Below are 26,860 nucleotides of genomic sequence, written 5' to 3'. Positions count from 1 at the left end.
GACTCTGACTTTCCTTTGAAGAATGACTACTAACATTTGCAATTGTCATGTGACTCAGTTATGGTGAATCATAGTCCAGGACTGTTGCCATAGTGATTGTCAAGGACATGCATTTGGTACATTGAAATGCCAACAGTGAGTGAAACCTTATTTTGATGAGTGGAAGAGTAAAATTTCCTCTTTGGTAGGTTGTTGGAATTTAAAGCCTGACATGTAAACTGGAGGTGTTGATGGTGTTGTTGATCCTCTTTGGCCCTACAGGAAGAATTGGCCCACATAGAGGAAAACAGACCTACATGTTGCAGGGACCAAATTATAAGTTCATCATTTGAGGTGTGGGATCTGCTTTGGCTTACAAATCAGCAAATTTCCATTCTGATGATGCAATTTTGAGCTGGATTATATTTTTAGGTATCCTTGAGTCCTTACTCATACAAGCAACTGACTTCTTTTCTAAAGCTCTCTTATAGGTCTTACATTACTGTTTTCTTCCCATAGATCTAAGTAGTGCATAGAAAATTTTTCATAAAACAGACAATGGTAGCTATATCACTTTCTTTTCTGAGAGATTAATATCAAAGGCTTGAAACGGTTCCCATCAAAACTCATCATGTTAGAACTGTTTATCTCCTTAAGCATCATTATTTTCATGTTACTTATTAAGTCAATGTCTACAGAATTTGAGATTTAAATTCACCAGAACTTGAACTTCTATATGCAATTATAACATCTTTTTTTGGGCAGGATGTCACTACTGTATATGTCTCATTTTACTATCTCTTTGAATGCTTTCCTAAGTGTTTGATAATTCATTCCATTAAAAAATTACCTAGTATAAAGATTGGGCCTAATAAATCTGTTCCAAACAAACAAATAAGAACACAAACAATTCGTGAATATACTTTGTGACTGTTACTGCTTCACAACCTAGGCTGTCAATCTGTAAACGAGTTTCAGGCAGATGAGAGACTGTCTTTAAAACTACAAAGAAAGAGCCTCCTCTCCAGTGAATACATTATTTCTCAGTATTTGTCTGGCATTGGACACAGAAAACAAGTCTCTGGATTTTTTAATGCAGGAAAAAAATTTAAATAGGACCATCTATCTATCACCTATTTATCATCTATCTATTATCTATCTATCTGTCCATCTATCTGTCTGTCTATCTGTCTATCTATCTATCTATCTATCTATCAATCATCTATTTTAGTCAAAAGTTGTTCAGCTGTCTATGTTCCAGGTTTTACTTTGATACTCATTAGTCAAGTAAATCAGAGTAAGCCATGGATCTCTATTATAGTTTCCTCATCTGCAAAATACAAAGTTGGCACTGTAAATTTAATGTACCTTTCAACCAGAAAAATCTCCAAATTATTTTCAAATGAATGCTTAACATATTTTAGAATCATTGTTATTCAAACCACAAAAGAGTGAAAGAGAGCGAGACACACACATAGAGAAAGAGGCCAAGATAGACAGAGATTTCAAATATGTAAGTGGTGTTTTCTAAGATTTAGCTGGAAGAAACTTAAGAACATCAGTCTATATAATATAAAAGATCAAGTCAGAGTAAGAGCTTGACAGTGACAAGTTCAGATCAACTCTGCAAATTGTAAGCTAATTAAACTGGAAACCAAGATTCAAACTGGGCAAAAGGTATTGAGCCAGGCAGCCATCCAGGCAAGCAATCAGGGAGAAGGTCTGATGAACAAGGTAGGGGTCACTGGGATGCTCATCTTGTGCTGAAGGAAGGCAAGGTGAGGCACACATGCTTCTCCTAAGGACCACTAGATGAATTTATTAGACATCACACATTTATTCAGAACAGGGGCAAGCTGGTTGACAGAGATGGATTTCCGCCCTCCCAGTCACCCTTCCTGAGGTACACCTCAACTATACTCCTTTTGAGCCATCTGAGTCAGAGCTCTTTCTTAGAATTAACTCTTGGACAAACACACAGGAAAGATTTATTTCTTTGGAGTCTGAGTTAATTAAAAACAGTCAAAGTGAAATCAATTCTTTCTCAAGAGCAATAAGATTGCTGCCTATCAGAGTAGCTGCAACTATTAGCGTAGACCTAGAAAATTAATGGGTTCATCCACATACTAGGTCAGCTGTAGCCAAGAGGTCAGTGTTGTTATACAGTCCCTTACCCTTTCATGGTGCTGGATAGAAAGCTACATTGTCATGAGAATTGTGTAATTTTGCTTTCTTAAAAAAAAAACAAACAGAAATGTTATGGGGATAATTTTTGTTTTGTTTTGTTTTTTTGAGACAGGGTTTCTCTGTGCAACTTTGGCTGTCCTAGACATGCTTTGGAGACGAGGCTGGCCTTGAACTCACAGCGATCAGCTTGCCTCTGCCTCCGGAGTGCTGGGATTAAAGGCGTGTGCCTCCATGCCCAGCTGGTAATTTTTTTGTTTTTAATCCCAGGTGTAGGGCTATGGGCCTGCTTCACCACAGCTGACTATGATTTGCCTCTTGCTCTGGGAGGGGGTGTGGTTTTGCTAGTTGCAGATTGTTTCGGAAAGTGTGTAACATTTGGAATTCTGGGGACTTTTCAAATGATATATAAATGCAAGAGATCCAATAGGTGTGGCTGGTTGGTGGTTAGATGCTCTTGGTCATGGTTTGTCAAGTAGTCACATAAAAAGAAATGAGAAAAAGAAATTAGGTATCATGACAGTGGAGATCAAACTTGCCCCAAGGAACTCAACATCCCTAATCATCAGGAAATAGTCTCACTATAACTACACCTTTTAGTGGGTGTAAACATGTTTTTGTTTTGATCCCAAGTGTGGGATGTGAATCAGACTTATGAGAGAACAGGTGGTGTTTGTCCACTAGAAGAGGAACTGCCACTTGCTGGGGCATGGTCATGGCCAACTGATAAGCATCTTAGTACAAACTCTCTCTCTCTCTCTCTCTCTCTCTCTCTCTCTCTCTCTCTCTCTCATATTCTTTACACAATGGAAAACTATTCATTTCTTTTGTATTCTGCCAGTTTCCTTCTCTTTTGTACCTCACAGTAAGGTATTAAGAATATGCTAGTATTTAATTCCAAAATAAGGGAACAGGGTCTCCCAAAGACCATCCCCTCATTCAGCGTGCTCTCACCATACTGAGTGGTTCTCAATGTAAAAACTAACGTGAGGATCACTCAAGAAGCCTTCTCAATCTCAGATACTTCAGGTGTTTCTTCAGATGCCTCAGGTGAAATCAGTGAAGAGGGGTGTGGCTTTAAAACACGCATCCAGAGAATTTTCCAAGATGCTCTTCCCTCCTCATTTCCAAACTTCAGAAAGAGAACAGTCCCATCAGGCTGGTGATGTTGCCAGATAATAACCTCTGAGGCTTTGCTGTCTGTTGATTAGGTACATACTCTATCTCATAACCCAATTTAGGACACCTGTATATCTTTTATGTTTATAACTCTATAGCTTCATTCAGTGCGACAAAGAGGTTGTACTAATCTCTTGGGTTGAGACAAGAGTATTAGACTCATGGCATCACCTATTCTACTCTAAAGATTTGACTGAATTACCCTCAATCAGGAAAGCAGCGGCAAGGGGCTAGAGAGGTGGCTCAGTTGTTAAGAGCACTTAGCATCCTTGGAGAAGACCTGAGGTCAGTTCTCAGTAACCACATGGTGGCTAACAGCTATCTATAGTTCCAGGTCCAGGGGATCTCATGCATTCTTCTGGTATCTACTGACACCATGCACACTTGTGATATATATATACATGCACAGGCAAAACACTCAGAAACATAAAGAAAAAAGAAAAAGAAAGCCGGGGAGGGCAGACAGCACCCTGGGCAATCAGAAACCCTAGCTTGAGCTCCTCCCAATCCTGCGTGGAGTAACTGAGGGAGCTGTCCAGGCCAACTTCAAGACAGTGAAGAAAGAACGTGTGACAGAGAGGGGCAGGAAAGATGGAAGAGAGCAGCAGTGTGTGCATTATGGAGAGAGGCAGAACTGGAGTGGTCAGGGTGGTGGCAAGTGTGAGACAGGGCTGAGGTCGAATGGTGGAGCATGTTATTGTCCAGTGGTGTTGGCAGGGTAAATTGCAGCTTGGAGCCTGCACAGAGGCAGAGGCAGCCCCCACACATTCAGGATTGCCCTAGTTTTGGGCAATCATGGAGGCCCAGGATGAAGAATGGTTCACTTCTAGGACTGGACCTCCTTGAAGGATGATCATGGTCTGCGATGTGGCTGAAGGTCATGTATGAGTCAGTGGTCCTGAGGTGGCTGAGGACTGAGGCTATGGTCTGTGCCTGAAGCCTTGTTGATGTCCATGGGCCTCCCTGCTACAGGAGGCCATACTGATCTGAGTGGCCTGTGTTGGCACCTGAGCCAATGGTGATGTCTAGGTCCTAGCTGCTCCCAAGGGCCATGACCGGGTCTGAGGTCCTGCTGCAGCTGGGCTCTGTGTCAATGTCTGTGCCTTGTGTTACCATTGAAGACTTTGGATGTCCTTAGACTGTGCTGCTTCCTGAAGCCATGTTGATTCCATGGGCTGTGTTGCTATGGAGGAACATACCAATATGAGTGGCCTGTGCTGCCACCTGAGATCATTGGGATGTCTGGGCCCATGCTGCCACCAAGGACCATGGTGGTCTTACTGAAGCTGAGACGTGTGTTGATGTCCTTGGACCTATTACCACCAAACACCATGCAGGTGTTCATGGTCTGTTCTGTCACTGGGGCGCATATTAATGTGAGTGCCACCTGAGGCCATGGCGATGATTCAGCCATGTCTGGGTCCATGGTCGTACTGAAGCCAGGGGTCATGTTTGTGGTTGGATCTCTTACCAGAAAATATATGAAAGCCCATAATCTGTGCTTCTGCTGACTATAAAGAGCAAGGGAACAATTCTGGCTGCGATACCAGTGATGGAAGATGCACAGTTGAGAAAGAGGGTCATGAAAGGCTTCTCTGACAACCCTTATTCCCCCCACCCCCTCCATTGAAAAAGAGTTACAGTCCAAACAGGAAGCCCTCGAAGAGAACTCTTTAAAAGTGTGATGAAGATGCTGAAGCATAGCTCTTTATATTGATGGCTTTCGGCACAATTTGGGAAGGAAAGCACCTAATTCTATTTAAGGGCCAGGCCACTGAGTGTTTGCCCATGCTCCAATAAGTGTACAGATAACATACATTGGACTTGATTATTGTTTGCTTGTTTGTTTGTTTTTTTGATGTTTTGCTGGGAAGGGAAGTCGCAAATGTGGAGAGGCAGACATGAAAAGACTGGGAAATGAATGTGACTGAGGCATATGATGCGAAATTGCCAAAGAATCAATACAAATATGTTCAAAAAAAAAAAAAAAAAAAAAAAAAAGAAAAAAAAAAAGAAAAGAAAAGAAAAGGGAAGAGAACAGTATCTAAGCCAGAGCTCTGCTTTCCTGACTCAGTCTTGTGCACCTGTTGGCTGTTTCGTCATCCATTTTCTATGCATCCATCTGTGCTCTGCTGTCACTATAGCAGCAAGGACGATCCTTTTAAAATGCTAAGAGTGGTTTTCCATTTTCCTCATCCTGGATTCTGAGGTTCAGGGGTTCTCTAGTTGTGTGGACTATATCACACATTCCCGTTCTGTTCAGTTTATTGCATGTATTGGGGCGCATCTCTGCTGATTTTCCTAGTGGCCACGCTTTATGTTATTGGGCCTGAAGAGGACATACATGGCAATACCTTGTCTGGGAGGTTATTGCATCACCAGCCTTCAAGCATCTCAATCCACTCCAAGCAATTCAGTCTTGTTTATTTTCTTGGTAAAACTACTGACCCTTTGTCTGGCTGGCTGCTTTTATTTTCTAGTCAGCCTATCAGTCTTGGTTATATTCAGTTGTCTGACTCCCCCCCCCCCAAAAAAAATCTGGGTTTTCTGCTACAAGATTCAAAATTAGGAATCTAATCTAGGCCTTAGGAATTAGCTAGCAGATCTGGGAAATTATAAGTTATGCGTAAAAATCTTTTTGAATAAAAGTGAAAAAAGAAACAAATAGCTTGTTGCATAAAAACCAAAGCACTGAACTGGACTGTAGAAAGGAAAACAACTGCACTAATTTTCAATCATTTGAATTTATGCTGATTTGGAATTGAAGAGGGATTTCCATTCAGAAAGCTAACGTTATCTACAAGTAAGTTTTACCCCCAAAATTGCTGTAGTAAGTGCCATTTGAACAATGCATCTTGATTGTAGCAAAATAGGAGAAAATTTCATTAAAGCAAGAGGTCTGTCTAAATTTATTAGCAGCCCATTTTCTTATCTATGTTTACTGTAAATGCTTCAAGAAATAGGCTGCACAAGAAATGTCCCAAGTCACTAATGTGTCAATTTTAGTTTCCAGCATTATCAGCACATATTTTCTGATGATGATACACAATAGTCCTTAAATGCATTTTCCCCATATTATTGAGGTTAAAATTAGCATAAGCAAAATGCTATAAGATTCAAAGAACCAAATAACCTCTGACGAGTTTACTTTATTTCCAATCACAAATAATCTACTGTATTCTAAAAAACAGTTAAATAAAAAATAAGAACTTTTATTGACAGCAACTGAGGTTATGTTGTACTCTGAACTGAGGAAGCTTTGACACCGATGAGCAGATCACAATAGCAGTACTCCAAGGTATCTAAGTAGGAGTATCTTTTCTTTGAAGAACTGAAGCGTCTTTTTCCTTTGAAGGCATTCTTTCTCCTATTCCTACCTGTCTTGATGCCATCCCAGCTATCACCACATAGCTCTAACTGGAGATCTCTTTTTTACTGGGTGCTACCTCTTGGCTTCCTTTTCTGGTGAACCAGGCATGAATGTCTCGTTCATCCATTTTGAACATGTTTCAGGATAAGGTTAGAGAGAATCAAGTGGTAGAAAATATTTCTACTTATGAGTAGTAAACTCTGAGACACCTGAACCCAGGCCCACATTCCATCATCCAAACCTCCCATGGCACAAAAGACATTCTCTCCCCAGGAGGATTACCTGATGGCTAACATGAAGAAAGAAACAGGCTTGAGAGGACAACAGCTACCCTGCCTGTTCCTCTTTTATGAATGAACAGTGCTGTCTCCATTTCTGCTTCAGTTAGCGCAGGTTGAGTTTCTTAACTCAAAATTAAGAATCCTCATATATGACTGGAATCTCTAATCATAAATTATATGCTTTTGTATACAAATAAGCTATTCCAAATGGAAGCATGGTTGAGTTTATTGTCTAGTTTCTTCTTTTAAGAAATGTTCAACAATATTTTTTATAAGAAAAAGTATCACATGTGAGGTTTAGCTCAGTAGTGAAAGACTTGCTAGAATCATCCAGGCATGCTCAAGGCCCTAGGTTTGAGTCCAAGCACTAAAAAACAAACAAACAAACAAACAAGGAAAAAAACTTGGATATCCAGTAAATTATGTATGATGTCAAAATACATTTTTTCTTATAAAAATAGTTCTAATATTTATAAATCAAATTTATACTTATCTATATTTCAAAATTTAACAAAAAGAACTTTGATGGTAAATATGTTTTTCATAATATAATTTGATCTATTGCTTTTTTCATAGAATAATTGATACGAAGTTTCTTTTATTTCTTATACTAGAGACTAAACACATTTCCTTCCATTTACGTGGAAAAAAGTCTCCCAAATAAAATCAGGAGGAGATCTTGACCTTTCTTCTGCAGACTTTTATAATAGCTCTTTGAGGATATGTACTGTCTTGTGAGAGAGCCTAGTTTGTCCATATTTTATCTGTGTAAGAATAGATCTTAAAGCTGTACACTCAATAGCTAAAAATGACTGTGAAATGTATAAATGACTGAAAGATTCACAGATCCCACACAACTTATTTTCTTCGGGGGAGGGGACAAAGCCCTTCATCCTTCTGTCTCTAGTTGCATTGTTTCTTCAGAAGTGTCACCATCAGGTTCACCAAAGCTATAAGGAGACTTTAAAAATATTTAGGATAGTTCTTCCTTCTTGCTATAGACAACACAAAAGCAAAAACAACAACAACAAACAAGAAAGAATTAAAAGCAAGAAGTGAAAAGGTGCTTTATACTGTGAGTTTATTTACAGTTGCTGTAAGCCAGAAGGAAACACTATGCTGTGGGATTGATGAATGAGTGAAGGTTGGTGCCAGATGCTGACCATGACAGGTGCATAATAAAAACACCCTTTGTGGTTTTCCCTCAGAATTCCAAGTATATTTGGAAATAGTGGAAACATCTGCTTATTCTTTCTCTCATTGACAGACTGCTATAGCTTCTGGAACTGTGACTTTTTAGAAATTGGGAGCATTATTTTTGTGAAATTGTCAGTGCTTTATCTAAATGTTTTTCACAAACAAAACAGTGCTTTCTGTGTCATTTTTACTTACTTAATGGCTGAGCTGTCTTGCAGCCCCTGGTCATCTGTCTTTTGGTTCAAAGAAACGTCACAGATTAATAAAAAAAAAACATAGCAACTCCATTGATTATAATTTCAGGCCGGCAAAATTCTGTTTGCCAAGTCACTCCATCCTTCTATCAGGCTGGCCGATGCTTACCATTGGTTTGACAGCTACGACCCAGGTGTTGGTACCAAGTGTTGGGAGCTGAATTACAGCACGGCTATAAAGCTATATGAAAAGGATTTCCTATATTTTGGAATTGGTGGCTTCAAGGTGACTCTCAATGGTCACACTAGGGAAGTCAGATGGCTCAAGCTTAAACAGTGAGACCGCAATATAAAGGGGCCACCATTGACCTCCAAGCACATGTGAAACACAGTTTATCTAACAGAACAAATGTCTGTGTTGAGATCTGGCTGAGAGCTTGGCGCGTGGGGGCAAATGCGGAAGAGAGAGTCACTGATTTCATCTGGATGAGCAGGAGAGAAAAGCACTGAAAGGGCCCTGCTGAGAAGAGGTGAACTCAAAGGTAACAGGGAAACACTGAGGTTTTGCCCATATTTCTACAGCAATTAGTGATCAAACAATCCCTGAAGTTTGATGTTATACACCTTTGCTTTGACATCAGAATGTTACACGTGGTCAAATAATCTTAGTTTAAAGCAACTTTTTTTATTCCACATTTTGATGCATAATGAGAATTTAGAGTCAGCAACAATATGTATACTCATTTCGAGCCATTAACTCAGGAGAAAAGAGTCTATGACCAAAGGCTACAATGTGAATAAGTCTTTGTAGTTTTACATTTGTTCTTTCCCCATGTTGAAATCTGCTGAAAAAATCCCTGTAATGGGGCCTGTAGGCTGAAAAGTTAGGTTTTTGTTTTTATGAGTTGTGGAATTCCCTAATATGCTCAGAACTGGAAGTGAACAGACATGTGTCCCATTGATCAGACCTTTGGCAAAGTTTATATAGACCTTAGCAAACCATCAGAACCTTTTTATTTTAAAGAGAGGAGAAAAAGAAAGCCCTTTACATACACAAACACCTTTTACTGTCTTCACCTGCAGGGCAAGTGTAGACTTCCATCTTGCCTTTGAGGCTTTATACCAAGATTATACTCTAGGAAAACTGAAACACAACCTTAGCACTACTGATATGCTATTTCTTGGGAATAGTTGTTCCTTTTTATTTCTGATTGTGGAACAAACAATATTATTGCCTCTTTAAGGACTACCAAGACTCAGGAAGGGAGAGGATTTCCTAGGTTTGTGGAAATAATACAAGTACTTTGTTGGAGTCTATAGAACTCATTAGACCTTAATAAATTATTTTCTAAAAATAATTTCTTAAAAATGATTAAGAACACGTGTGGGCATTATGAAAATGTACTGGATTTGGCAATGGCTAGATTTGGCATTATTTCCTGGCTCCAGTCCTTACTAGTAAGGTCACTGTGTGCAATCATTTTAATAACTTTGAAGTTTAGCATCATCATCTATAAAACGCAAGCTGGCACTATCTCCATTATGTAGATGTTACCATACGTGGTGATTTATGCAGTGTGAGTATCTGGTTGGTCCAGTGAATTTGATGGCTGACAGAAAACAGCTTCATAAGGGAGAATAAAGGCATCATTAGTGAGAATGTTGATAAGATTTTACAACTGGTGTATATGCATCGTCTTGTTAAAGCGTCACAAAAGCAGAATTATTGTCCCCTCTGATGTAAAGAAAATCCGCTCAAGTACTTTGAGGGAGGAGCTGGTGGAGTTATAGTCAGTAAGCCTGTTCTTGACCCAGACTGACTGACCTCCTTGGTTATTAGGACAGACACTAGTGTGGAGTGTACAGAGCTCACAATTTCCAGCACTGAGGAGATTGTGTTTCACACTACAGCCCAGGTGTGCCTAGAACTCACTATATTATCTTGGCTGGCTTCAAACTTATGATACTCTGATTATAGGCATGACCCACCAGACTGGGCTTGATTTTGTGTTGTCACATGTTCAGTGTGGTCTCATCTACAGGCTTTTCCTTGATAGTAAATCAGATAAATTTCCTCCAACACTTACTTTTAAAGTTGGTACCACAACCAGACTTATCATGGCCTGTCATGGCCTTGGAATTGTGGTATGATCACTAGACAAAGAATAAGGAACAATCACACTTGGAACATTGTAAGGAGTAAAATGCTGGTGAATTGAGGTTGTCATCAAACGTAAGAGGGGATGACTAGTGCAGTCAAGGGGAGCCCTGTGATTTCTGGGGGAGCCAATACACAGTAACCTTGACAGATATTTTTGTTGGGGCTTGGTCTGGTGCTATGTATTCTAATGCTAATTACTGGACCCCAAGATCTGGTTGCCACCCAGATGAGCACACTCTCATATATACCTGCCTTTGTTGTGTAAGCTTTGCTCTACCCAACTCAAAGTTAATTGGTTAATAAAGATGCTGAAGTCAGTGGCTGAGCAAAAGACAGGTAGGCGGGGCTTAGGTACTAGGGCTTGGGGTCCTGAAGGGACCATGAGGTTGGAAAGAGAGGAGAGCAGAGGCAGAAGATGTACCAGGAGGAGAGAAAGCTGGAGAGAAGGAAATCACTGTGGGGCAGCAAGGACAATGAGCTTATGGCCATGAGGACTCACTGATGGGACAGAAGCAAACCAGGCAGGAACTATTGTGGCAAGTAACTTGAGGTATGTATCTGGGAAATAACAAAAGTGCTTAGAGAGTTGATACCTACCCAGTTACTGTACCTTTATAATTTATAAAATGCTGAATATTTGGGAGCTAGCTGGGGAAGAGAAGCTCTCAAGCATCTAATATCATTTTCAACAATATATTTTAAAATCAGCCTAACCTAGGAAGGAGGAGAACTCGCTCCCATCATACATAAGAGACAAAGCTGAAGTCAAAACAAACAAACAAAGAAACAAAAAACCAACAACAACAACAACAACAACAACAACAACAACAACAACAAAACAGTGGAAATGGAGGCAATGGAGGCCACAGAACTGAAAGCAGTTGGGCTTTCTCAGATGTGGATGGATGTGGCACCAAGTTGAGACCATTAGAGACAAGGCCTTCTGGGCACACACTGGCACAAGAACCCTCATGAATGGTCCAACTCACAGCCTAGGATTATAGAGAAGAGGTGAACTATGGAAGAGCTAAGAAAAATTGAAGAGATTCTCCGTCATGGAGAGTGAAAAGTAGAGTGGCAGGGCGTTATCGTTTGATACTCTCGTACTGTCCTCCCCACCCTTTCTTATTTCTTATTATTTCTTATTTCTTATTATTCTGTGTTTGTTTCTGCAACACCAGGGTCCAATAATAAGTATCAAGTTTTACTACTAAATGAAATAAACTATGACTTTTGCCTCATCTAGTCCTTTTCTAATCCTTGATCTCAGTGTTTAGAGTCATTTTTTTTTTGAAAATGCTCTGTCATATTTATGTCTTAATAAGTGTCATTCCCTTCCAGGCCTGGAGATCTGACTCATGTCAACGCAGGGATCCCAGGCTTTTCCAGGTATTCTATGGGAGTTCTTCCTGAAGTGTAATAAAAACCCAAATCCGAAATGTTTCTCTCTTGTTCTCAGTAAAGCCTAGGAAAACCTTGGAACCCTACTTAAAACCCAGTTAAAGTCAGGTGAGGAGATAGGAGAGAGAATCTACTCAAGAGTAGAAAGTAGAGAAGTGAAGTGGATGAATTTGTGCTCATAACTCATAGTCAGCTTCCTCATTTCCTTCTTAATTAGATAAAGGAACTCTGCCGAATAGTTCTATGTCAACTTGACACAAGCTAAAGTCATCTCAGAGGAGGGAACCTCAATTAAGAAAATGCCCCCATAAGATCAGGCTGTAGGCAAGCCTGTAGGGCATTTTCTTGATTGGTGATTGATGTGGGAAAGCCCAGCCCATTGTGGGTGGTGCCATCTCTGGGCTGGTGGTTCTGGGTTCTATAAAAATCCAGGCTGAGCAAGCCACAAGGAGCAAGCCAGTAAGCAGCATCCCTCTGTGGCCTCTGCCTCAGCTCCTGCCTCCAGGTTCCTGCCCTGTTTGAGTTTCTCTCCTGACCTCCTTGGGTAATGAACAGTGATAAGGAAGTATAGGGCACATAAACCTTTCCCTCCTTAACTGGCTTTTCAGTCATAGTGTTTCATCACAGCAATAGAAACCCTAAGTAAGACAGCGACTCCTCTTCACAGATTTCAGTTCCACACGGTAAACAAGTGCTTCTCAAGAGAGGAAAGGGTAGAATCCCAACCAGCTGCAACCCAAACACAGGCATCCTGGATTGTCTGATACTTCCCAATGTTCAAGCCCAGCCTGTGGGAGTCACTGTCAGTGTGAGGTGCACTTATTTCTAGCAGTCTAACCTGTCAGATACTTCTGGGCAATTAAAAGGTTGCAAATAGCTGCAGGAATCATTTGGTGATACAGGCTGTGGATCTCAGGAAAACCTAACAAAATCTATCCATGTGTTATTCAAGGTTACCTGCTGTGTTTTTTTCTGGTCCCCTGCTGTCAGATGTGCCTTATTTTTGTGATAAAGGAGCAGTGACTTGGAATGTACTACAAATCTAAGAATGTTGTCTTACATTGCTAATTTCTAGACAGTGATGACGATTTACTTTTCTTTTCTTTTTTTTTTCTTTCTTTCTTTCTTTCTTTTTTTTTTTTTTACAACCTTGCAGGAGGCCTAGCATGGAACATCAACCACACACAGTGGGAAAAACGAGTAAGATGCAATTCTGTGAAGGTAATGAAACAAAAGGTAAGGGTTTGATAAACTTGTTCTTATTCTAAACTTTGCAAACGAAACCTTTGTACATTAAGCATTTAGCTTATTGATAATTGTTTATTTTTCTTGTTTATTTATTTACTATGATTTATTCATCTTACATCCTGATTGTTATCTCCTCACTTGTATCTTTCTGTTCCCACCCTCCCTCTCCTGCCCTATTCCCCTCCCCTAGACCTCTGATAGGGGGGCCCTCCTGTCTGACCACAGCCTATCAGGTCTCATCGTTATTCTGTTACCTTATATCTAGAAGACCAAGTATTATGAATAAAACTAATTTGAGGCTGCTGAGCAACCCTTGCTGTTCAAATGCTTTTTCTCTGTACAACAAATAACAACCTTTAGGACAAATTTACTCCCATGGGTTTAAGCATTTATCTTGATGAGCCAAACAACAATCATTTGACAGTGGAGACATTTAAATCATGCACCGTAGTGCAATTCCCAGTGCTGGAGAGGCCAGGCCACTGTGATTGAAGCAGTGGATTGAATCTCTGCTGCCAGATGGCAGTTGAAACATAATGGGCTTATAGCTGTCAGCCACGGCTAGAGGCTGGCAAGCCAAGGGTAAGCTAGCCTTTCAGTGATGCAAAATGCAAAGCTGGGTGGATGCTTCAAATACTCACCTTGTTCTTACTGGCTCATAAAGGGCAAGGGAAAAACGCTCTTCATGCAGGGTACCATTTGAAGCGAAAGTTTGTAAGCATCCCTCATACCTCGGGATGCTATTGCTAAGTTTCGTACACACTGTTTGAAAATAACCAGGTTACAGTTCTCGAGCTGTGATGTCTACACGACTTTGTTCTGGTAGTACATGAGAAACAAGCAAGAGCTTTCCATGTCTCCTAAGCTTTTTTAAACATCAGCTTTCTAAATTTTCTCTCATCGCTGACCTAATTTTTCTGGTGATGCTCTATGTCACAAGTGGTCTGGGGGCAAAATTCCTTGAAATTTTCTCTTCTCTGCCAGAATAGCCTTGATGTGATATAATTCTTGATGGGGTGGAGCTGTTTTCCACATTTCTGTAAATTCTGTTAGAGAATGCCTCTGGAGCCAGTCAGCCATGCTCGATGGTTTTAAATGCCAAAATGAGGGTATTGGAAGAGACGCCCGAGGAAGGCCAGATGATGTTCACTGTGCTCTGCTAATACCCACTCAGGAAGAATATATCTGGCAACACATTTATCCTGATAAACACGATGATAGGGAACAGTTTGTTTCAGCGTCAGCTGCGTGTATTTACTGATAAATCTGTATACAGGCTGTCGGGCTGCATAAAAGAGGCCGTAACAGAACACAGTTGCAGGCAGTGAGTTATGTAATGAGATCAGTCCAGTGAAAATCTGGCATCCAGATGCAGTTTTACTGACAACATGAAGAGTCATCTTGTCCACCCACGTGGGGGATACATATATTTCCTTTTGGTCACTGTTCATGAAATTACATTGTTATCTGCTTCAGCTGTTCAATGAGCCTCTGAAAAGTTGAATAAAATGCATTATGATGGCATGAAAAGGAGAAAGGCCTCAGGCTAAAAAGTTTACGGCTGGGAAACTCATGGCTTTTATGCAGGTAAATGTCCTAAATAGAAAAGAGCTAGAGAGTCTTGAACCGTTCAGAAATAAATATGCTGCTCCAAGCTTGCGATATTTGCAAAAACCCTATTGTATTGTCTTATTCTCATAAATATAGCACACTAGTCTTTAGAAAGGCCTAGAAAAATCGTTCCAATGGAGGCAATATCAAAAACTAGTGAAGCAGGGATTACTTAAGTGAAAGTGAGTAGGTTTTCAATCACTTTAGTTTCACAATTTGACACTATTAAGCTTAATATATAGATGCCTGCCAGCACAGTTGCCATTAAGAACCTATCAGTATTTCCATTATAAATCCCATTTTTCAAGGGTTAATAACTTGGTCATAAAAATCCACTGCAGGCTGAAATCAAGTCTTGAAAGGAAATAATTTTCCTTAATCCCAGCAGAAGAGCTTGTTCATGTTCTAGAGACTAAGATGGTCTGAAGTCAGAAAACATAGATTATGTGTATCAGAGTGTTGCTAAGAAATAAAATCAATAGGCTGTATAGAAATATATAGAAGGCTATTCATTATGGATTTGCTTCCATGATTACAAAGACTGTCTTATGTCTGCTGACTGGGAGCCAGGAAAACTAACAATATAGTTTCAGACCCAGACCAATACCCAAGAACAAGAGGAGAGAATAGAGGCTGCATTTGGATGCCTGAGAGCCAGGAGCCAGGGATGCCCACAGCTAGGAATGGCAGATGCTCTAGGTTAAGCACTGAAAGTAACCTTGCATTTCCTTCATCCTTTTCTTCACTTTTGGCCTCTAGGGATTAGATGGTGCCTTACCCACACTGGTTAAGTGTGAACTCTTTAATGCACTCTACAACTCAAATGCTAATCTGACTCAGGAACACCCTCATAGATGGATCCAGGCCATTCCACTTTATCAGCTATGCTGGCATCCTTTAGCCCAATCAAGATGACAAATAATGTCAACCATCATCATAATATGCACAACCATTTATCTAAACAGCTTAGCATCAATTCTGGTCCTGACCCCTGACAGATGTGACAGCGTATTGGTGGTATTTGTCTCTTGGTGTTTGTTTTCCATTACTTCTCCTCCCTCTTTTCTCATAGTTCCTTCTTTCTCTCCCTATTTCTCAACTTTATCATGGTTTTTCCCCCCTTGCATCATCATCTGGAGTGAAATTCAATTCTTCTCACACAATAAACACTTGAATTTTTCTAAGTGGGGGAGGAGTAAGAAGTTCCCTGTATAACGTCAGAGCTGTAGGTGCAACTACACAGATGAGCTTAGTTTCCCTTAAGCTGTCACTATAACCTGTATGTATATATCAACACGATAGACCTAGCAAGAACTTTTAAAAATACCTTTTTCCATTAAAATACATTTTAAATTAAAATAGAATCACGCCACTTTCCTCCTCTTTTTTCCATCTAGCCACTCTTGCACATGCCCTTCAACACCTCCTGTGCCCCTCTACTCTCAAATTGGCAGTCTCTTTTTCTTTGATTATTATTGTTACATAAATATGTATGTGTATGTACACGTATATAAATACAACCTGCTGCCTGCTGAACCCGTTTTTGTCGCTTGCGTGTATATATGGTTCCAGGACTGACCACTGTGTGTGTGTGTTGGATAACGAATAAGGGGGCTTATCCCTGAAAGAAGTGAATTTTCCCTCTCCAAGAAGGTTTTTGTCTGAAAGCGGGACCACAGGACAGTCTTCCCTTTCCACATTGATGTTCTCTACTAATGCTGCCACTGTCGCGGTCTTGCTTATGCAACCATTCATAGGAGAGACTCTCACAAAGATCTTCCTTCCGCAGCACATATTGAGGAATCCAATGTGTCTTGCTGCCCCCTACTGGTAGCAAAGACTGCTACAATTAGGATTCCAATGCAACCTGGGGTTGTTCAAGTTGGCTACATTTGCAAGGTACCTCTTAAGGAGAACTTTCCGTGAACTCATTTTTAAAGCTAAAGAAATAGTATGTAGTAAGTTTTTTTTTAACCTTACTGTTTGAGTTGGGCTTTGAAATGTTTGCATTTGTTTTCCTTCACACCTTTATAAGGAGTAGCTTTATTTTTCTCATGGTCTTTCTCTAGGAAGGACATGCTCTGCTGAAAGCACAAGACATTTTTCTACTCCGCCATTTTTAGAAGAATTGTGGTAATATTTTCTTACAGATTTGCACTTACACTAAATAATTGATTCTTTATGGTTGTGAGCACAAAATTTTGTCTCTAGATTGAAAACGGATTAATTTTGTTGTGCTAAACAGAGAATCATGTCTCACTGTTTTGGAGGCCAGACCAAGGCTCCGCTGGGTGGTTTCTGATAATGGTTGTCTTTCTGTTTTGCAGACTGCCACCTTTTCACTGTGTCTCATATAGTGGAGAGAGAGAGAGAGAGAGAGAGAGAGAGAGAGAGTGCTTTTTGTCCCTTCCAGTTATAAGGACACCAGCCCTGCTGGTCTTGAGCCCTGCTTTATTACCTCATTTACATCTGATTACCCCCTCATGGTCTCCAACTCCAAACACAGTTGCCAGAGGTCAGAGCTTCAATGTACATGAACTCTTCATGGACGCCACATCTCATCTGTAACAGAAGTGAAATGCAAAGTTCAATAATCTTAGGGTTTTTTCAAATTATCCACTTGAAATATTTTTAAAAGCCTAGATACATTGAGTTAATAATTAACCTGATTGACATTAATATTAGAATGATAAAGTGTGATGACAACATTGGTGAGAAAATGGATCTAGGTGGATAAAGGGACAGACAGAGAGACAGAAATCTATGTGCTATCTTTTGTTACAAAAAAAAGTTATAGGGTATGGCCAGAGAAAGCTCCTAAGAAAAATTTATATTTAGTCTCCTACTGAGATTTGCTTGGGACTTTAAAAACTTCAGGGTGTAAGGTGAGGAATAGTTTTCCATTAGGTAGGCACAGGCTTCAGAATGAATATAAAACATGCATGACAGTTTATGAAGCCTAACCTGAGTGTCAGAAAGGACGTTTAAAGGCTTCCTACAATCAAGTGCTATTGTTTAATATTCCCCGCTTATCCAGGGAATGCTGGCCCAGAATACAGATCATACATGCAACCTTTGTTCTTTTTAAGTCTGCAGTCAAAGTGCTTAGCACTTTCAGAATTTTCTTAAATCACCTTGCAGTTTTCCAGTAGGCTGTCAGGCTGACTAAAGCAGTGGGGTTAGTGTTCTGAGTTGAAGCAAGCCACGAAGAGTCATTGATGTGCAGTTGAAACGAAAGCAAAATAAAATAAAACTTTCTCTCCCTTTGTTTTGGTTTTTCTTTGACTGCCTGGCGGGGAAAGAATAATTTCAGAGCATCTCCTGAAGCCTCTAGCTATTTCAAAGTACAAGGGGTAAGAAACAAGTGATTTGAAAACCTTGATATAGCTTTGGTGGCTTTCTTTGAGTTTCCTTCAATAGTCCTTCCTTCCTTCCTTCCTTTTCCTTTCTTTCTTTCTTTCTTTCTTTCTTTCTTTCTTTCTTTCTTTCTTATTTTTTTCTTTAAACCCCAGGGAAGGCAAACCTGGGAGCATAATTTCATAGTTATGAGTAGGAATGTTAAAGACATACACAGCTCTACCTATAAGCAATGCTCTCTCTCCATATGAAGTGGCCATGTTTCTAATTATACCATGCCCAATAATATATATGTCCTGCTTTGATGAAAAACAATAACAATGTTATCCTTATGAAAATACGTCCCTAAATGAAACTGGAATCTGTACCATCTGACAAAAGGCCGGCATCTATAGTCCCGCCATTCAGGAGCCTGAGTCAGGAGGATTGCCTGGAGTTTGAAACCAGCCCAGAGTATATTCATAGTGAGCTGTAGACAATCCTGGACTGCAGAGTGAAACCTGTCTCAAAAAAAAAAAGAAAAAAAAAGATAATCATGTATTGCAGTGTTAACCATCTTCCATTTTTTTGGTGCAGTTTCTGGTCTGAAGGAAAAAGGTGCAGCCGTTAAGATTTGCCTCTGTGTTTTATCTGGGGATGCTTTCCTCCTTGTTCACCTCTTTGGGGCTAGGTAGACTTTCCTTCCGTTCCCCTGAGCTCTCTCCACCACTCTCCCCCATTTAACCACAGGAAAATAGTGATTGTTCGCAGGCCTCTGAGACCTCCTATGAATTTAAGTTGGGTGTTATCTCTTCTCAAGGGATTTATAGTTTTGGTTTTTTCATAATTCTAGAATAAGTGCTTTTATTTATTTTCTAAAAGAAACCTTAGACATGAACATAGAAAACAACTGTTTTAGAAGTTGGAGGAACTTTCCATTACTGTAGAAATCATGTAGAAGACCAGTTATCTTCTTTGAGAAGATTTGAATTCAAATTATTTACATAAAGTTAAGGGCAGAATTCTAATATGTTGGTACAATACTGAGGATGCTAAGATGGTCAAACTATCACTGACTGGTGGTTTCTTATATGCCAGACAACGTGAAAGGATTTTTAACATTTCCTTAGCTCATTTAGAAGTTGTTAGCAATGCTGTACACCACTGAAGAAATAAAGTCTTAGAGGGTAAAATTTTCCAAAAACTGTCTCAGCTAGCAAGTGATAAAATCTGGTCACTCTGACCTCAGTGACTATCATCTTGGTGCAGTAAAGAGAAACATTGTCAGTCTGCATCTGGATGTCTGACAGCATTTGTTCTATTCAACCCTTGCTGTAAATATGTTGAATGAAAGTGGGTGCTGTGTAACTTCTGCTGGGCTCTAGATAGTAGAATAGAGATGAATTGCCTTTTATTTGTGCATGTGCTCACGATGGTCAGCATAAGCGGGTGAAGAGGTTATTAGAGCAGAAAGATGTAAAATTATTCAAGAACGGCCTCATGCCCAGCTGATGATGTATGTTACTCTCCAACTAACCTCTGACTATGAATATTTCTGTGTTATTTGAGAATCAGCCAGATAAAGTCAAGCCACACAAATGTATTGTTAAACTCAAAAGTCAGGACACCTCTAGACACCGACAACTTGAAAGCATGGCTATAACATTGCTCTGTACCCAGAACATGTGGTTACTCCACTAGGTTGCTGAGAGCAACTATCTATTTACTCTGAATGATATTATTCTACAGTTTTACTTAAGGTTGTGATATAATACATTACTGAAATTTATAAATCCACTTTTTATTTTATTAAGGAATAAAGAGAAAATTAGATGACAAATAGAAACCATTTAATACTAGTTTGCAAGATACAAACTGAGTTAGTGATTCTTAGGCAGAATATTTTTTAAAAAAGTAAACATGTAGATTATCTTAGGATCTAAACAGTAAACATACCTGAGCACCATAGTGCAGGGAATACAAACAAATCCTGTCAACAAATGTACCGGCTTATTTTTTCAAAACCATTCTCTTGATATGAATCAGAACTAGCTTTAAATCCCGCCCCCCCCCCCTCTCTCTCTCTCTCTCTGTCTCTCTGTGTACGTGTATATGTACTATAAATATTGTTTTGCATTTCCACTCTAACAAAAAATGAAAATATACAAGTATTTGCTTGAACTCTTTCAGAAGTTACCCCAAATCAATGTGATTAAAAACAATACATGCATAAGATGCATTTTCAATGGACTGGTATTTTAGGACAGGTTTTTTTTTTTTTGGCTAACTTTTTATAAATTTGGAGCATTAATCTATAAAACATTAGGAATCATAGTTTACCAAATTGTTCAGTCTAACATGAATCTTACTACCTTAGTTTGGGCTTTATTGCCGTGAAGAGACACCATGACCAGGGCAATGCTTATATAGGTTAATAATTAATTGGGGCTGGCTTACTGTGTCGGAGGTTTAGTCCATTATTTTCATGGTGGGAAACATGAAAGTATTCAGGCAGACATGGTGCTGGAGGAGGAGCTTGGAGTTCTACATCTTGATCTGAAGGCAGCAGAAGGAGACTGTGCCACACTGGGCATAACTTAAACATAGGAAACCTCAAAGCCTGCCTCCATAGTGACACACTTCCTCCAACAAGCCCATGCCTCCTTTAGTGTCATTCCTTAACAGCCAGGCATTCAAGCACATGAGTGATTTACACAGTCTTCTCCCCCCATTTGCTCTCTGTTTCTTTCTTTGCTCTTGATTAAGGAAATACTCTACCTATAACGTTCATGACCAGAATGAAGATGTAAGGAACGTAAGAATTTACTCGGTGCTGAATCTGCCCTTTGGTGTGATGGTAGTAGCAAAAAAAAGAGTGAGTGGATGGGTAATGTTGTCTTTGGGTTTTTAAAGGGTTCTAAGGGTGGTTGTCTGTAGGAAACTTGTAGAAATCACTATGACTTGTAAACAATAGGTTTAATTCCTCCCAGTTTGTGAGGCTAAGGAGATCAAGAGCAAGGGAACCACAGAGTCCTTGTCTGACAAAAAGTCTGCTTTGTGCTTTGTACATGGCTTCTCATTGTTTCCACACATGGTTGAAGGGGAGATAGCCCAGTGGGGTGACTTTCATAGTGATACTGATGAGATCCACTCTCATAGGCTCTATTTGGTAATACATGTCAACTTGAGGGTTAATATTTCATCATATGAGTTTTTGGAAGAAACTGAGACCATATTAAGCTCACTTCTACTTACTCTTTCTAGTATCAAGTTGGTATAAATAACCTGAGACTCTTAGAATACAGTGTATAAAGTGGATCCATACCACCATAAAAGTTGGATCATCTCTCCAACTTTAAAGAATGTTATTTATTCTTACAGTCTTTAAAACATGACCAATTTAAAAGTAGTCAAGTCATTTTAAAGAGAATTTTTAGAGCTTTGTGGAAAGGGCTATTTATAGCAGCTTGAAACTGGGCAGAAAGCAAGCTTGGGAAGAGGCACACTTACTGACCTTGAGGGGAACATGGCTGCATACTGAGTGACCTTCTTTCACTGGAGTTCTCACTGCTGTGGCATTCCAAAGGAGAAAGCAATGCATTCTTCATGAAAACAAACCAACCCCCTCAGATGACATAAGAAAGATGTATTTTGAAGACCAATTGATTAATCTATAAGGCAAGTTAAGAAATAACTTGTGAGAATAGAGGATCCTCATCGATCTCTACTCTGAACAAAACAGCACAAACACACCTGGGATCTGTTGTCTGAAAAGAAAGGAATTATTTGGTACTTTTCAAACATTACAACTGTTTTATGATACCAGGCATGGTGGCATGTTTACTCCCAGAACTTGGGAGATTGACAAAGACATTTATGAGTTTGGGGAGAGCCTGAGCTAAATATTAAGCCCCTATATAAAAAAAAAACTACCCTGCTTTATGTGAATCCTTTGTCACTCAGCACAATAAAGGAGCATCAAGATTTAGCTAGACAACGTAAAGGCCAATTAGGAATTTCTAGTGAGCCCAAATCTTGCTTTGGTAACCTGAATAACCCAACTCTTGCTCTGATAACCTGAATGACCTGAAAGCGTCTCAGAGATCTTAACATAGTTCCACAAACCGCAGAAGGCCATGATGTTGAGGTACATGTCAGGGATAGAAACGCTAGCAACTCTGTGCAGGTACTAATTCTGGTGTCTCCTTTTCCTTGATACAAGTTCATGAGATGCTCCCCAGGGGAATCCAGATCACCTGATAATTATGTTTCTGGACACAGAGATACTGAAATAGAGAGAGTAAGGAAGAGGGGCAAGGAGAGGAGAGGGGGCAAAGAGGGGAAGGGAAGGGAGGAGAGGAGAAAAGAAGAGAGGGGAGGGGAGGAGGGGGAGGGGAAAGGAAAGGAGAGGAGAGGAGGGGAGGGGAGAGGAGAGGCGAGGGATGTTTATTAGGAAAAACCATTCCATTCTTGGATGCCCTTCCGAGACTCAGATCCGGATGTGTAACCTGACTCTCTAGGGGCCCCTAGAAGACAAAGCACCTTCAATTCTACTCTGAACTGTGTTTTACCTGATGAGTGAAGGGTATGTGTTTGTTCTGTTCATTAATTTGCTAAAGTAAATTTGGCAAACATCAAGTAGTATGCCAAGATTCTGAAGAGGAGACAATCAAGAGACTCTGACAAGGACAACAAAATCTCTTTTGCAGTGATGCACTAAGTCAGTTGAGTGGCACGAAGGTGATGCTGTGAACGAGGGGTGGGGCAGGCAGGAAGAGTATCAAAGCCAGTCATGTGGTGACACTCTGCTAGAGTCAATGTTCAAAACAAGTCACAATGGAGTGGGTCCCCTACGTGTCCTCTGTATTCTGTCCCAGTGATCAAAATTAATGAATTATCTCTGTTCTACTATGGAAGAACACAGTAAATGGGAGATATTCACTGTGTAGTATTTTATACTGGTTTGTGAGCTAAAAATGTCAGTGGGGATTCAAGTGTGGCATCTAGTGAGACAGCATGGTCATTGGCCTCAATTAAGGACCTGTGCTTGCTTTAGATAGCTATTCATGGTGGCCAGTCCTGTAACCATTGGATACAAAGAATGCTTTTATCCAGGAGAGAATAGTATATGTTTATTATCTATGGGGCCACCCTCTGGGATTTGACAATATATCTGGACTTCCATAGGGGAAATCTGAGTTTGCTGTCTATCATGCAGTCTTTGACTAAGGCCCAGGACCATTCATGCCTTCAGAATTATGATAGTAACTTTTTCCAGGGCCCACAACTGAAGAAAGCAGCAGATGGCAAGGAGGTACCACTTACTACGTACAGACCATATGAAACTTGCTAATTTGGTTTTCCTGGGAATTTCACATGCGCAGCAATAGCCACCATGAAAAATTAATTACAATTCAACATTTTTTTGGTTTTTTTTGGCTAGTGGTTCAACTATCAGACGATTGAATTGCTTAAGCAAATGTATCTTGTAATCCTTGTATGATAAAACTACATCAATATGAAGACAGAAAATTATACTAATTATACTACAGGCTTTGAAGTATTAGTGTAGGTATGGGTTTTCATATGTTTTATGACACTTCATTTATTAATTATTTGCATGACAGAAAGTGAGCTTTTATTACTTTCCAGTTAACTACTACACTTATTACAGTTTTTTTCTTAGAAAAAAAAGACTATAAAGTAAGAATTAAAATCCTCAATTCAGCAAACTTTGCTAGATTATTACTAGATATAATCAATATGAAGATCTAAGAATCCATGTAAATGAAAGAATTTCTGAATTATAAAAACATGTTAGAGGTCTGAAAAGTTGCATAACCAACATTTGGTTGTTCGTATCATCTGTTGTATTCTGGAAACAGCTCTGAGTGCTTTAAAAAATGAAAAAAAAGGAGGGGGCCTTAGTGCATACCTTTAATTCCAGTATTTGGGAGGCAAAGGCAGGCAGATCTCTGTGAGTTTAAGGCCAGCCTGGTCTACTGAGCCAAGTCCAGGACAGCCAAGGATACTCAGAGAAATCCTGTCTCCAAAACCAACCAACCGAACCAAACAAAAACAAAAACAGATTTAAAAATAGCTGAAAGATTTAATTCTTATTCCCAAATTTTGTACGGTCAAGGAAACCGATCCAATGCTTGTGTGGCCCAGAGTATAAGCTAATACTTGCTCCAAAGTCAGTGCCATCGGGAGAAAGAGATGCACAGGGCACGCTGTGTGGGATAGCTGAGAAAAGCCGGGAAAGCTGAGAGGACTGATGGAAATTAAAGGAAGCTTTAAAAATAATGTTCCGGGTTTGTGCCCATTTCTAAAGCGTCCCCTTTCTTCCATGTTAATGTTCAACTCCTTATTTATCAGTTTAGCTGTTCTAGTTCTTCGGAGCTCTTTGGCCCTCCCTCATGAAGCTCATCACTTTCTTTTCTGGCTCCCAGCCTGGAATAACACACATTTTATGACTGGGAATATCTCATTATGTCAAATCAATAGAGGAATTATCCTTGTGGAAGGGAGCTGGACGTAAGCTCTAGTCTGTTTCACTGCTTTCTGCCACTCTGCCTCTGGGCATGTCCCTTGCGGTAACAGTCTTGAGTCTGAGCAGGTCTTAGCTACAAATGATGGTATTATTCACATTAAATATAGCATCCAAATAGGTCCTGAATATAGGAAGCACCTCAGAAGTGACATCCATTGTTAATTTTTATGAATATATTAGCACTATTAGATGATATGGTGCTCTTGGTATGTTCTTCTTTAGACACTGGAAGCTGACACAGGGGGCAGGTACTTAGGAAGTCCCTGATAAATATTTGAATCCATAAGCATAGAGAAAGCAAAAAAAAAAAAAAAAGACAGATATAAAAATAGCAATATTGTAGCTTCAGGAATGGTGATAGAAGAGTTGGGAGAGACAAGAAATTAGAAATCTCTCTGATCTTACCGGAGGAAAGATGTGCAAAAAACATTCAGTGTGTCAGCTGGGGAACTACAGATTGGGTATGTCCTGGCTCCATGGTTTATATCTGCTATGGTATGGAGTAAAGAGGCATACAGAGTGTTTTGGGAAAGAATGGCATGCTGAAAATTATGAGTGATCAATATTTTTAAGAAAACAGATTCATCAATATGACCCCTGTGATGGTTGTTTTTAAGGCCAATTTGTCAGAAATTAGAATCACGTGAGTAGGGTACTTGACCTGAAGAATTGTCCTGATTGACTCAGTGGCTGATAGAAGATTCTACAGTCATGCTAGTGGTGCCTACTGGGACCAGCTCAGATAAAGAGAGGGCGTGGCACAGGGAAACAATATTCCCTTTGGTACATCCCTTCTGCCACCAAGTTCATTTACCACATCGCAGCTACTGCTGATCCCTTTGTTGGTTTCAGAGCCATCATTTTCCAGGCTTCATCACTGACCATGGACCAGTGACTCTCCAGGTACCTTTGAGACTTTCAACTCCAGGTTGGGATTTGCTGTGGCACCACCCTCAAGGACCTAGCAAGTGTGGCCTTCTGATGTGAGACAGCCACTGTGGGACTGACTCACTCCAACTGCTGAGGCACCTGATGCCCAGCCTTTGGGATGGGGTCACTGTTGGGTTCTCAGTTCCTCAGGCATGAGATGACTTTTGATGTTCCTATTAAAGCTGATATAATACATGCTTTATATTATTCAACTGTGGGTTCTGCTACTCTAGAGAACTGTGACTAACTCAAACACCAAAGGACTTTAATGTGATCTGTATGTTTTTATTTGTTTATAAAAGGAACAGGTCAGTGTTCCCTACATTCCAAGGCTCTGAAGAAAATCTGTGCCATACTATGTCTAGCTGTGAGGTAAGGAGATATTTTTGAAAAGGGAGGGTTAGAGAAAGGTTTCACTTTTAGCCTGGGCTAGCCTCGAACGTGTGGCTATGCTTCTGCTTCAAGTTTTCAAGTGCTAGGATGAAAGGCTGAATCCACTAAACTCAGCATAAGGAGGATTTAGTGAGGGTATGCCACTCTGATCAAACTTAAGGGCGTCTTGAAGACAATGACTCATGACTGTAGACTAGCCCATACATCTTTGAGGAATGAGCGAACCAAAATTAGGAACATATGCCCCCTACGCACTTGGCATGGCACTTCCGTGAGAGCCACCAGGAGTTAAGGAGAATGATGACAAGACACATATGGCACCAGATCTGTGCGAAATTAATAACAGTATGAGAACACAGTTAAACAGCGATAATCCCCTTGTTATCCAGTGTCTTTTTCCTTTCCAACCATCTCACAGAGCATCGTTAAACGCCCAAAAGACACTTGTTAATGGGGACAGCTGACATGTGAGGAGAAACCACGCAGCTTCTCTTTTGAAACAAGCTGAAGAGGCAGTGATTTGGGCTTCCTTTGCAAGACTGCTATGGAGTCATTTGGAAATCAAAAAAAGAGGCTGAACCTGACTATGCTTGAGGCACTCCATCTGGCTCTGCCCCAAGCTGTTGCCATAGCCACCCATCTCCTAGCAACAATGAATAGCATGCTCATGTCTCTACAGTGACAAAGCATGAGAGTGAAAAATACAAGTACAGTCACGATACACTAATAATCTGAGAGGTTACTTCATAAATTAAGTTCTATCTGAATATCTGCATGAATATTTGGTAACATGATCACATCTTTTCTGTGGTGATATTTTGTCTTGGTTTAAATTAAGGCAGC

This window comes from Acomys minous, assembly GCF_964271855.1.
Source record: "Acomys minous genome assembly, chromosome: 4".
In the NCBI taxonomy this organism is placed as follows: domain Eukaryota; kingdom Metazoa; phylum Chordata; class Mammalia; order Rodentia; family Muridae; genus Acomys; species Acomys minous.
Note: the sequence above shows the minus strand (reverse complement) of the source record.